This window comes from Genypterus blacodes, unplaced genomic scaffold (genome assembly GCF_046128005.1).
Source record: "Genypterus blacodes isolate CSIRO-AG114 ecotype Tasmania unplaced genomic scaffold, CSIRO-AGI_Gbla_v1 ptg000070l_1, whole genome shotgun sequence".
NCBI lineage: Eukaryota > Metazoa > Chordata > Actinopteri > Ophidiiformes > Ophidiidae > Genypterus > Genypterus blacodes.
This window is the reverse complement of record NW_027466880.1, coordinates 3,380,616-3,392,974: the sequence shown is the minus strand read 5'-3', so window position 1 is coordinate 3,392,974 and position 12,359 is coordinate 3,380,616.

Below are 12,359 nucleotides of genomic sequence, written 5' to 3'. Positions count from 1 at the left end.
AGAGCACTCCAATGAATTTGGAATTTATGAATATACATATCAATTTAACTTCCCAAAATATAATGTAACACAATCCGTCCTTTCTGTATAGGTGGATAAGTATAAACAAAGAACTAGCACACACATTAAACATCAAGTTTCATAACAGTCTGTTGTATCTTGTCGAATGTTAATAAATGATTCTATCTTTTGAAGTGACACGGGGTCAGATATTATTCCAAAAGAAACCATTCAAACTCTGAGATAAAAGAAAGATAGACTGACAGATTGGAGCAAGGTGAGTAAACAGAAAAATGGCAAGAGAATACAAACAGCAGCAATCGCATGCTAAGGAGGAAGAATTGCTTTGTTCTCATGCCACATACGGGAAGAGGCCATGCCAGTGATGTTGACTGTTTCCCACGAATAGCATGAAAGACAACGAGCCAGCGAGCTCGGGGAGCAGAGAGGGGAGTGAGTTGAGGGTAATCCATTTGAGATTCTGGAAGGGACTCAGTCCTGGCTGTCACTCGTCCATCCTTCCCAGGGAACACAAAGAGCATTATGCATGAAGCCCAGAAGGTCTCAGCTCCATGCTGTCACCTCGGCTCCTCTGTACAAAGTCACTCTGACACGCCGCAGCTCCAGGAATTCACAACAGCGTAACACTATAAAAAAATACATCCAAATCAATGATGGGTTAAGAGGTGATAATTCCTGCAGTCTCTGTCTTGACCACCTCCATGATGTCCCTGTTGAAGCATGACTAACAGCCAGACACCTCTCAGGTATGACATCTCTTTCCCTGTAGGTGGAGATTGAATAAAAAACATGGGTGGGTCGTTTAAGATATTCAGATATGCTGAATACTGCTTTCTTTGAAGTCTCAAAAGTGGCAGGAGACTTCTGGATAGATTTGCTGTAGATTCAACTGAAGGGATTAAAAACAGAACTGGGCAACCATCCAATCATTACACAAGTGTGTTTTTTACCGATAAAGTTAGAGTAAAACACAATGGAGGAAGGGAAGGTGAGTGTTTAAGCCTGATTCAGATGATACACGAAGCAGTCGTTCTGATGGTACGTCCAGATAAAGAACTTGCCAGACAGCCCCACCTTCACATTTTCATACGTTTTTAATAACACAGCCTCATACCTGAGTAACATCCACGACACTGACGATTTGAGATAAAAACCCAGTCAGAGATTTTAACTTTAGGCTGCTGGCAGACTTGATTGTTTGCTCTGACAGTTTTCAAATCTTATGATTGCTGTTATCTCCAGTTCCCACATTCAACTGCAAGACTGCATAATATAAATTGCATACCCTGTACAGTGACTGTATCATTCCCAGTTTGATTGAACCTTTCTTGCATGTCATCCCCCTCTTGCCCTGTGTCTATTTGAAGAAAGAAAGAAAACAAAAAATGATTTGGCCATCATATGAAAATTCCCTGCACTATAGCACCTTGATATCAAAAAGGAAGCAATATATTATGAATATTTTTCACCTTGGAAAAATATTTTTTTTCAGTAAAGCTATTGCAAAGGGATGCACTAAATGAAGGCTGAGTGAACATGAAAATGAGGTGAGGCAGCGACTTTCAACTGATTGACTAACCTGAATTTACATCCTGGAAACCTTGAACACACCTTAAAATGATTTGCCTGCTTTAACAAATCAATTTCACTTCCATTATCCCATTTGCCTTCTAATAATTTAATGCTCCCTCTTTTGCAAACAAAGTGGCCTTTCCCATGAAATGAAATTACCGTTACACAGGCACTGAGAAATGTGAATTTTTGAACCTTAAAAGTTCCACGTAGCAGTTTGTGTTCTTCTCCCTCTCCCTCTTCAACTCAAACCTCACCTAGTCTGCATTGCACTGAGTACACAAAGTGGAAATGCAGAACATATGGACTCTGCTACATGAGCCACATGGGATGTGAACCAAGTGAACCCTGATTGTCAGGGTGGAGAGTGTGCTGTAACCCAATCACAGAACAACGCTTTAAATCACAGGAACACATAATACCACACTGACATGTTGAAAGATTCATGGCGGGTTGAATACATTTTCCACCCAGACGTATGTCATATACCATGATTTTAATTTTGGCATCTCACAGCAAGATGTCCACTGTGATTGTGTCCCAGCTGGCATTCGTGCAGAATTGGAGTTATACTCCTGGCAGTTTCCACCCACAATTCATGGACAAGTGGATTAATGGCTTCAAAGGACCCACAGGTGTAAATCCATGTGCAAATATATTTCATAAATATATTCTCTCTACAGATTTTCAGTAAACATCATTTTTTGGTGTACATATTGGTACTAGTCGGCCCGATGTTGGTGCTGTAATAACCACTTTTGAGGTTTGGTGTGTAACTTCTATAACCTCCTGGGTTTCTAGGGTCTATCTTCGTCTGAATAGGCCACACCCATTTGCACCTAAACCAATTTTGAGTCAATTATCACAGATGTTTACATGTAAAGAGGCCTTATTTTATCTTTCTCATTGTCTTGCTACAATTGGCTGATAAATCAAAATGTGCTGCATCACATGAATAAATCACTTTACTGCAACCAAACTTAGTGGACATGTACTGGTGTTAAATTACATCACTGAGACACCAATTCATAATTGGGGTAGTACGTGGAGGTATGCACTTTATGAGTCTTGTAATACCTGCACCAAGAATAGGCTTATATGATGGGGGCTGTACACAGGCTGAAACACACATCACAATTCAGCTGTGTCACACCCAAGACCAAACCAGTGCAGACAAATATCGGTTTTGTGTCAAAAAGCTGCTTGAAAGTTGGATGTGTTAATCTTCTTGCTAATGGCCTGGCGAACGGCCTCCTTATTATTCCGGCCCCAGCCTCCCTCTACTGAGGCTGTCTCCACAAGGTTAATTAGTGGAGGCTCCCCTGAGGTTCCTCACGCGATGTGGGCTTAAGATAGTGGATGTGCCTCAACACAAACAAGGTTAATGGAGCCTTAGATAACTCCCTCCTGCTCCTTTCCTCATCCACATGGAGAGTGTTACTGTGTCTTAGTTATTCAGGCTTTAAGGTGGAAGGGTGTAGCTCTCTGGGGATTGTGAACTGTAGGTATTAGCTAGTGAGATGACATTCACATCTGCTCGCGGTCATTGCATTATTTAAGTAATACTTCAGATGACAAAGGGAAATGGCAGTATGGTAAATAACCAAATGCTATTTCCAGTAATGATACAGGGAGAAAACCAAGAAGTGTAATCATCATGTGTCAGCGCACACAAACAGCGACAACTGAAAACATTTTTGCTGCTAAAAATTGCATTTGGATATCATTTCACCCGGAAAACCATTTCAGCCGCTATCATCCATCAATGATCTTGCAGTATAACAGCTTTTCTGATAGGCTATAACGTCCTATTGAGTTAATCCTGAGCCCATGGGGGTATCTGTCATCATTTCCCGAGAGAGAGAGGCGGCAACACAAGGCTTAAATCAAAGAAATAACAGAGAAAGAGAGGGAAAGAGAGAGTGGCACCCTTCTAGGGTCACAGTGTCACAAATGACTTTACATCAAGAGTCACACTCTGAATCACACCCTGGAATAAAGTGTGTCTCCCAGCCATTTGCTGTGGTTGGTGGCTGAGCATGCTGCGCTTTGCCATGCAGACCTCTCACCCGCCACTCCCCTCCTCCCACCACAGTGACCTCCGTCAGCAACAGCATGATTTATCGCACCAATATCCCCTTCAGCACAATCCTGATTGCTTTGATACCTCTATTGACATTTCTTCCCATCCCACCTGCATGCATTTTTAAAGGCTGTCCCATGATGGAGAGCTTGCATCTATCAGTGGTAATCATAAAGACACTCAAAAAAGACATCTAGTCTCTGGCATGCTCAGAGCTTTTTCTGAAACAGTCGTGTTTACTTTGTGGGACATGGCTCTCTAGAGGCTGGCCTGGTATGCCCACATCTCCTTGTCCATGTAGACATACTGCCTTCAGAGAAAAAAAGGATGAGAGGAGCCATGCTGCTTCTTCGAGGTCACAGGCAAGGAGGGTACTGATATGCTGCAGGTTTGTCAGGGGAATGAGAGGCAAGAGAGCAACGGCTAAAAGTTTTTAAGTATGACCCAGTCCCCCTTTAGTGATGAAGGTGGCACAGCATGTGCTGAGAGGCTTGTGAGGGATTCTGGCTCCTCTCACTCTGTCATGTGCACATCTAAGCACTTTCCAAGCCTCTGCTGGCCCCGCCGCCATGTTTAGGACTTTGTTGGCGCCTTTGTGTGTGTGTGTGTGTGTGTGTGTGTGTGTGTGTGTGTGTGTGTGTGTGTGTGTGTGTGTGAGCGTGTGTGGGTCAGTGTGTGAATTTGCATCTGTGCATATTTGTGTATGAAGCGCTGATTAGGATAAGTCTATGTTACATTTCCACACGCACTAGTGAAACTACACACTCACTCACTCACACAAATGATAAACCTGTGTGTGTGAGGGGTAATTTTGTCACAGAATAGGTGGGGCTCAGAACACATTGGCTGCTGAAGCACCCTGCAGCAGAAAGCGCACAAGGCTGTTGACGTCAGAATGACATCTGTCGGTCAACAAGGATTCAACTCCTTCCTAATCACATTTAAGCAGATTTTTATCATAAATAACCTCACACATTTATAACGTGGCCTGTTCCTGGGAACTGTATAAGAGAAATATACTGTATGTCTAATTCTAGACATAGTGGCTATAGTGATGAGTATTTCTCCTTGTAAATGCTGAATGAATGGCCACAGTATAAAGGAGTGTTTGTGACCAGCTTTGGTGTAGTTCGGTCTGTACCTTCAATAATATACAGTTGACATATATTGACTCCGTGCTGTTCCTGTGTCTGACTGTGTCTGGCTTGAAAAATGTACTTGCAGCTCAGTGAAATAATTGACCAGACACGATTGCTGCTAATCATGAGCTGGCACGCACGCCGCAGCCACTGTGAACAATCACATCTGTGAAACCGCAATAACTTCCTCACATTATGGATTTGTCCTCTCACATAATTGTGAAATTGTATGCATTCAATTTAAATGCTGGATCTGCTAGCATGATGATCAAATGTAATGATGATGAATGAACAAGATAGGTAACTCAAGTCAGAGGAGGTAGTGAATGCATTGTCCTATTTTATCATGATTTTATGTAAAGTGTCCTCAGCCTTTCATGTCAAATGTACTTAAATATAGCTGGATTGGAACTGACTTCACTTGCAAATTATGAATTGTCTTCATTGTCATCACTGTATCTTGTTTATCGAATATCACCTGTGATCGATACCTTGGATCAGGCGTTGTTGTCATCATTATTGATTAGTAGCAGCCGTGGCAGCAAGAAACGCACAGTAAAGCAAGTGAGAAGCGTGAACAAATGTCTGCTTTCCGCCGAGAATCTGTAGTGTTGGTAAAGAATATTTAATATTTAACCATATTTTGCCCTGCAGGTAATGTGGCGCTCATTTCCCAGGGAGGTGATTGGTCAAAATGCGGAGCTTTATATGTCATACCAACTAAGCTCCAACAAATGCTGTGGACCTTCATTGTGGAGCATAAGTTACAATGGCGACAGAGGGAGTTCAAAGGGGGGTCAGGTTTCTTCATGGATGCGCGGATGTGTCAGGAACACATCACCTTATAAATGTATGAGGTTATTCATGATAAATAACAGCTTAAATGTGCTTAGAATGGAGCATAGAAGCTGAATCTCTTGTTGACCTACACAGAGGAATGTGCGTCTGACGCCAACAGCCTCGCACTCGATCTTCGCTGAGTGGCCTTTCAGTGGCTGGTGTGTCCCAAGCCCCGCCTCTTCCATGAAAAATTACCCCTCACACATACAAGTACGGGTGTACACATAGACAGGTAATACCACGTACACACGCCACAATCACCTGGCATTCAAACAAGTATGGTTGCACACATAATGTATGATATGATATGATACAGTAAGATAGCAAACATATTACTATATATACGTGTGTATATATACATACCAAGTGATTTCACTAGTGTGCAAATGAACGTAACATATATTATGTCTATATTTGTTTGTAACATAGATTTATGCACAAAGATGAAGTCCCTAAATGGCGCTTCATATTTGTGCATTTATCCAGTAAAGCGCTGTTTTGTTTATGTTATGAATTCCATAATCCCGAGTGCAATGAGCCACGCTGTGTGCGATACTGAATCCTGATATAAAACCCGTCGATGAATTGAAGCCAGAATTTCAGATGTTACCTATTCATGCTGTTGAGGCAGAGAGTTTGCAAGCATTAGTTTTCCATTGTGGGAATAAAAGAAATGCTGTCGCAACATCTTCAGCTGCAGTGTAGTAAAGCTCTGTAATGTGCATGATTTCTATTGTATCTCAGATGTGTATCCTTGGAGAGACCCAGCAGTGTTCCTCTACGCGTCCACTCAGACACAGGCATTATTAGCAGATCAATCACCTCAATGAGTGCTTCTCTCTTATATGATTTTATCTTGCCTGTTTTGATCCATGCTGGTTATTCGCAGCCAGGGAAATGCGGGAGCATCACACACCTGAAGACACAGCACTTCACAGGCTCTGTCTGATGCATCTGTCTCCAAGCACGGAGACCCACTGACTGTGTTATTCCATAGCACATTAATGGAGGGCCTCCAGCTGAGAGTGGCTGACAGACATCTGGGGCAGAAAGATAGCTAAAATGTGGCAGCGCCTGTCTTTGTATTGATTTACTCTCCGCCACAGACGTTCAGAGCAGACACCAGCCAACATTTGGCAATCTTATGTTCTTTGGTTGCTATGGATTTTATGGAGAAAAATTTAGTTATTCTGGCCGATGGCGAGATATGAAAGTCAGCATGGGGGAAATCAGCACCGCTTTTTCTGGGGCGGAGGAACAAACTTTTTCTGTGTCATGGGGAATTGAAGGATGAGGGAGCGGCTCTGTCTCATACATATGCAAAGCAGTGACACTGTGAACTCTGAGGGTTAGTGCAGAAAATGATGACTAATTATGTTTGCCATCTGTCACATCAAAACATATGCCGAGCACAGGACGGAGATGACTGCCCCTCCTCTACTCCTCTTCTTTTTGCTTTCTCTCCTTTTTCTGATCTCAATCAGTGTTCTCCTCAGGTCAATGGCACCAACTCTAGCCCGATTTAATTTCCCTGTCAGACAGTTGGCCTGCTGTCTATGTGTGTCTAAGCTTCTAGATTCCCTGCCTGTTGACGCAGCAGTTAAGTGCATTAATTCCCCATCTCTCACTCATTTGGCATTCCAGTGGATAGAAAACAAAACTGTTCTCTGACTGGCTAATGCCACATAAATCTATGTAAACATATAATAAAACAGGGTGTGAAATTATGGCTTTGGGAAGAATCACAGCGCTGCAAAGCCAGATAGCCACTATCAGAACTTGCATGTGCCTCTGTGCCTCACTCTGCCTGTGCTCTGGTCGCCGCTTTTCATTATGCTTTTATATGTTTTTTTCTGTAAGGCTCAGAGCCCGCGTGTAGGAGTGATGGGGGATAAATGAAATGAGTCTAACTGCATTCAGGGGAGAGAAAGGGTCATTAAAGTGGCAGGTGGCCATGGTGTGTGTGTGTGTGAGAGAGAGAGAGACAGAGAGACAGAGAGACAGAGAGACAAGAGAGACAGAGAGACAGAGAGACAGAGAGACAAGAGAGACAGAGAGTGAGGGAGACAGAGAGTGAGGGAGACAGACAGACAAACAGGCAGAGAGTGACTGCTGAGATTGAGATAAAAGCTTTAGGATGCTCATGATGGATGGCGGGCATTGGCAGTCGATGCTGGCATGGAGAGAAAGAGGGGGAGAGGTACTCTGCTCTGCTGTGCAGGCCAGACCGTCAGCTTAATGAGATGGGCTGAGCCTCTCTGCTATTGTCTCATTGGCTTCTGAAAGCGGGCCCTGCCATTGGCACTGTCCTAAATTCAGCTTTGAACATGCACCGGGGAAAAGCAGCTAACTGGCAGGTCAAAGACAAGAAGGCAAACACTGGACGAGGAGAGGCAGAGAATGAAGAAGCAAAGAGAGACGTTCGAGGAACAGAGGGTGTGCAAGGAGTGGAAAAGAGAAAGAAGACTTAGACAGAAATGCGATAAAAAAAAAGAGGGAGGGCAGATCAACAAACACAGACAGTGGAGTTGTGAATCTGGAAAGGAACCAGGGTGTCAACACCTCACAGGGATGCCTGCAGGTTGTTTGCCAAGCACCCCACTGTTCCTTCAGCACGAGGGAGGCGTCAGAGCTGACCACATTGCCTGTTGGAAGCCATGGCTCTCCGTCTCGAGCAATGTGAGAGCTTGCTTGCAGCTTGCCGAGCGGAAACGGGCGATGGATTATTGAGGGGAAACCACAAATTAGTTGCTCTGCCGCCACATCTACACGCTTTCCCCCAGGGAGAGGGAAGTCAGAGAGAAAAAAGGATTGCTCACAAGTAGGAGTGGAACCTGAAAAATATCGAACATGAAACACAGCCAGGAGGATTCACAGCAATATGTGATACAAAAAAATATGTTTTGTGTTCACTGGCTGTTGGGCAAAATCAATAATCTTGATCTAAATGATTACAGAAGTGGTCAAGAACCTTTCTTATGTCCTGTAATATAAAAAATAAAAATAAAATACAACCCTGCCACCAAGCCCTGGGCGGTGCTAACCGATGTTGTTACTGGTGACTCTAAACTGCCGAGTGCCAGAGCCAAATCATTTTTGTACAACACACACACACACACGCACACACACACACACACACATACACACACACACACACACACACACACACACACACACACACACACACACACACACACACACAGTGAGAAATAGAGGAACAGAGAGACAGACAGTACAGACATCCACACGATCATCAGATTTCCGTCGATACTGTTATAAAGGTAAGAATGTAGCTTAGGCCCTGTATGGATGGAATTAATAGGTTTCTGGTTCTTAACCTCTTTCATATCGGCTATTGTCAGCGGGTGTTGTGTAAACCATGCCTTTCCTCACAAGAAAAGGGGCAAGATTTGCACAATGGTCCTTCCAAATTCATACATCCACAGTACATGACCAAGTGAAAAAAGTAGAATATAACATTTACAATCAAAACTACACAACTTTTTCAGCAGTGTAGTTCGGTCTCCCTAAAAACATTAAAATGACTATATTTAAGATTGTGTCGGTGTTGGCTGCCGTATCTCTGGCTCACAGGAGAAGGCAATAAATCATGTGAATAATCCACCTTTCAAGAATCCAGAGCAAACAGACATGTTTCATGTCTTTGTCAGTCCATCAAATAACAATGTGAACAGTTGAAGAATGCCTTCTGTATGTATCCTTCCTTGGTGGATTTGGCCCTCTGTGCCTCAGCAATGCACTGGTAGGCATTAAAGCTGCTTGATTCTCCACAGCAGGAAAAGTTGCTCACACAATGCTTTGCCTCTTATATTGAATGTGATTCTCTGTATTGCTTTGGCCTTATTCTCTTAAGCTGTGAAATTCTTTTTGTGTCTGATTTCAAAACAGTGCTGTGCGTTTAATAACAGTCTTACCACACACACACGTGCACGCAAGCGCACACACAGTTTCGTCCCGTCTCAAAAACAAAGCCAAAGTTATTGAAATGGATGACACAATCATCTCCTTGTTCTGTTATCTATACTATTGTGTTGCTGTTACTAATCATCACATAAAATTAATATCGCTGCGACATTATTTACTTAACGTAAAAAATACCAAAAACCAAACATGTTTTGAAGAGAGATGTTATTTGATTATGTTCATACAACAAAATTCTGGACCATGTTCCGTCTATTCCGTGTGTCATTACATCTGTTAAGTTGTTTTGCACATAAATATTTTATTTTAAGAATTTTGGACTGACAACATGTTTCTTTTGTGTAAAATTGAGACATACGTAAACAAGAAAAAGACACAGGGCCCCAGCTACTTTGTTTTCTTAGGGAATGATCACAACATTACTATTACTTACAGTCAATAGAAAAATGTACTTTTGTTCTGTAAGACAGGAGAAGATCCCAAATGAGAAAGCTTGAATTGCATCATTAAGGACCATAGATATTCCAAGAGTCTGAGGTATTTGAATTTCAATACCTCAGAGGGGAGAAAATGCCCCCTGCAGAAAGAAGAAAGAGAAACTAACAACTGAAAACGTGCAAGTGAATAATCTTTCAGTCATTCTGTTTGGCTCAGGCTGTGGATTTTTAGATTTAACTTGAACACTCCAGCAGTCCATGACACAAAGAGACATGGCAGATGTTTTTATGCATTAGGCAGGATGTGTTGACACATTGGAATATTGCAACCATGCAGCAATTTGTACTTTTCAGTGGTTTGGTTACAAAAGAACAGCAGCCAAAGAATATTTCACCAGGAGGAACGGTTCAGTGATTCCCCCCAATCTCTCCACCAAAAGAGAAAAATCAAATAAACATGAGAAGATTTTCCTTTCAGCTGGCATTGCAATGTGGTGAATATTTGCACCTGTCAAACAAAAGATTTACATTGCAAATTGATTAATTTGACCCAAACAGGGCAGAATGAGATTAACTGACATCTATGACTCCTTGTTGTGGCTGTTCATCATTTCCTCCTCTTCGTCTTGCCCTCCCCAGCCTGCTGACCCTGATGGTTTCTAACCGAGTATCTCTTCCCGCTCACTCCCTCTGTCATAATCACTGCTCTTTATGATCGGTTTGCCCTCTCTGCCCTTTCTAGATGCGGCATGTAATGAGGGCTCTGGAGGACTGTGTGAGTGGGCTATTTAACCATTCAGACAAGATCAGCTCACACATCCCACGCTCTCTAACTCCCGAGCAATACTTCCACTGATGACACTGACAGTGATTGTTTGCCAAGCTCACAAGGTCACACGCTAGATGGATTTGAATTGGATTAGACATGATCACAATGAGACAAGATCCATGTTGGGTCTACCTTGCCGTCTATTCTGTTGATGTAAATTGTATTATTTCCATGAATAAATTGCAAGTCAGATGTTTCTCTGTAATTTGTGCATCTGAGGAACATAACACAATACATAACATTTTTCTATAGATAGCACTCAGTAAAGATGCCTGCTACAATCAGTGATTCTACAACTGTTGGGATTCAGAAGCTCCACCCAGGCTCTCAATCCAGTGTATGTTCTTCCAAAAAGGAAAACACAACATCATTCCAAAACTGTACGACAGAGAACGTGCTTCACTTCACACAAGAACATTTAAAAAATTATTTTAATTCCTCATGAAAACAGTACCACACTCTCTGTCATCTCACTAACATCAGAACAGACTGAATGCTTGTGAAGTACAGATGAGATGGGAACTACAGGGAATTCCCTGAATTACAGGCAACGTAAAGGGAAATTGTGACAGTGATATGTGAACAGACAAATGTGAAATATTATAGGTATAGTATTGGTAAAATAGTAAAATAAGTAACTAATAATTTAAAATAATATATTTGTTTTCTATGAGATTAATATGATGTGAATTTATTAGTGTGAGCTTGACACTGAAAATGTATACAGAAAAAAATGTGTGTTGCTGAATTGAAGTGCATTTTGATACAAAATGTGAGTGTTGGATATCAACATTTTGTAAATATTCACACAAAAGATGCCATTACAGCTGGTTTGGGTGGAGAGTCAGCCATGTGGCTAAATGTTACTATTAATGTAAAACATTTTTTTACAACATGGATCTTTTATTTTGTCAAAGTAGCTCTCAGAGGCAAAAAGGTTGGAGACCACTGCCTTAAAACAGCCATATGCAAGTGGTTTGCTTTTTTACACACTAGCAAGATGTTTTGCAATTTTGCAAAAACGCTGACACGTTTCTGTTTTGAAACAGAAACGTGTCAGCGTTTCTATGACTCAGACCAAACCGAACATTACAGCGCTTGTACCAGGACATCCACACAAAGACACATGACACAGTGGAAAGAGAGCAATATGTGGACTAAGTAATAAGGAAGTAATAAGATTAATGCAGAGCATACTAGCACAGCACTCCAAAATGTCATTTTCTTAGGTTTCCTTGTGTTTAAGGTGACTTGTATTGATTTAACTACCAAGGACATAGTTAACTGTGATCTTACACTTCTTAAGGTTTACAGCCTTGGCAGAGTAGCAGATTCTAACTCTAACGCACAGGCGTTGAATGAAGCCAACATGTAGAATTTTAATTAATTATTACAGCTGACTGTTGCATATGTTATTGACACATTTTTAGTCCACCGATGTTCACAGAAACGATGCATCTAGAGTAAAATGTGAAACAAATGAATGAAGTTGAAGT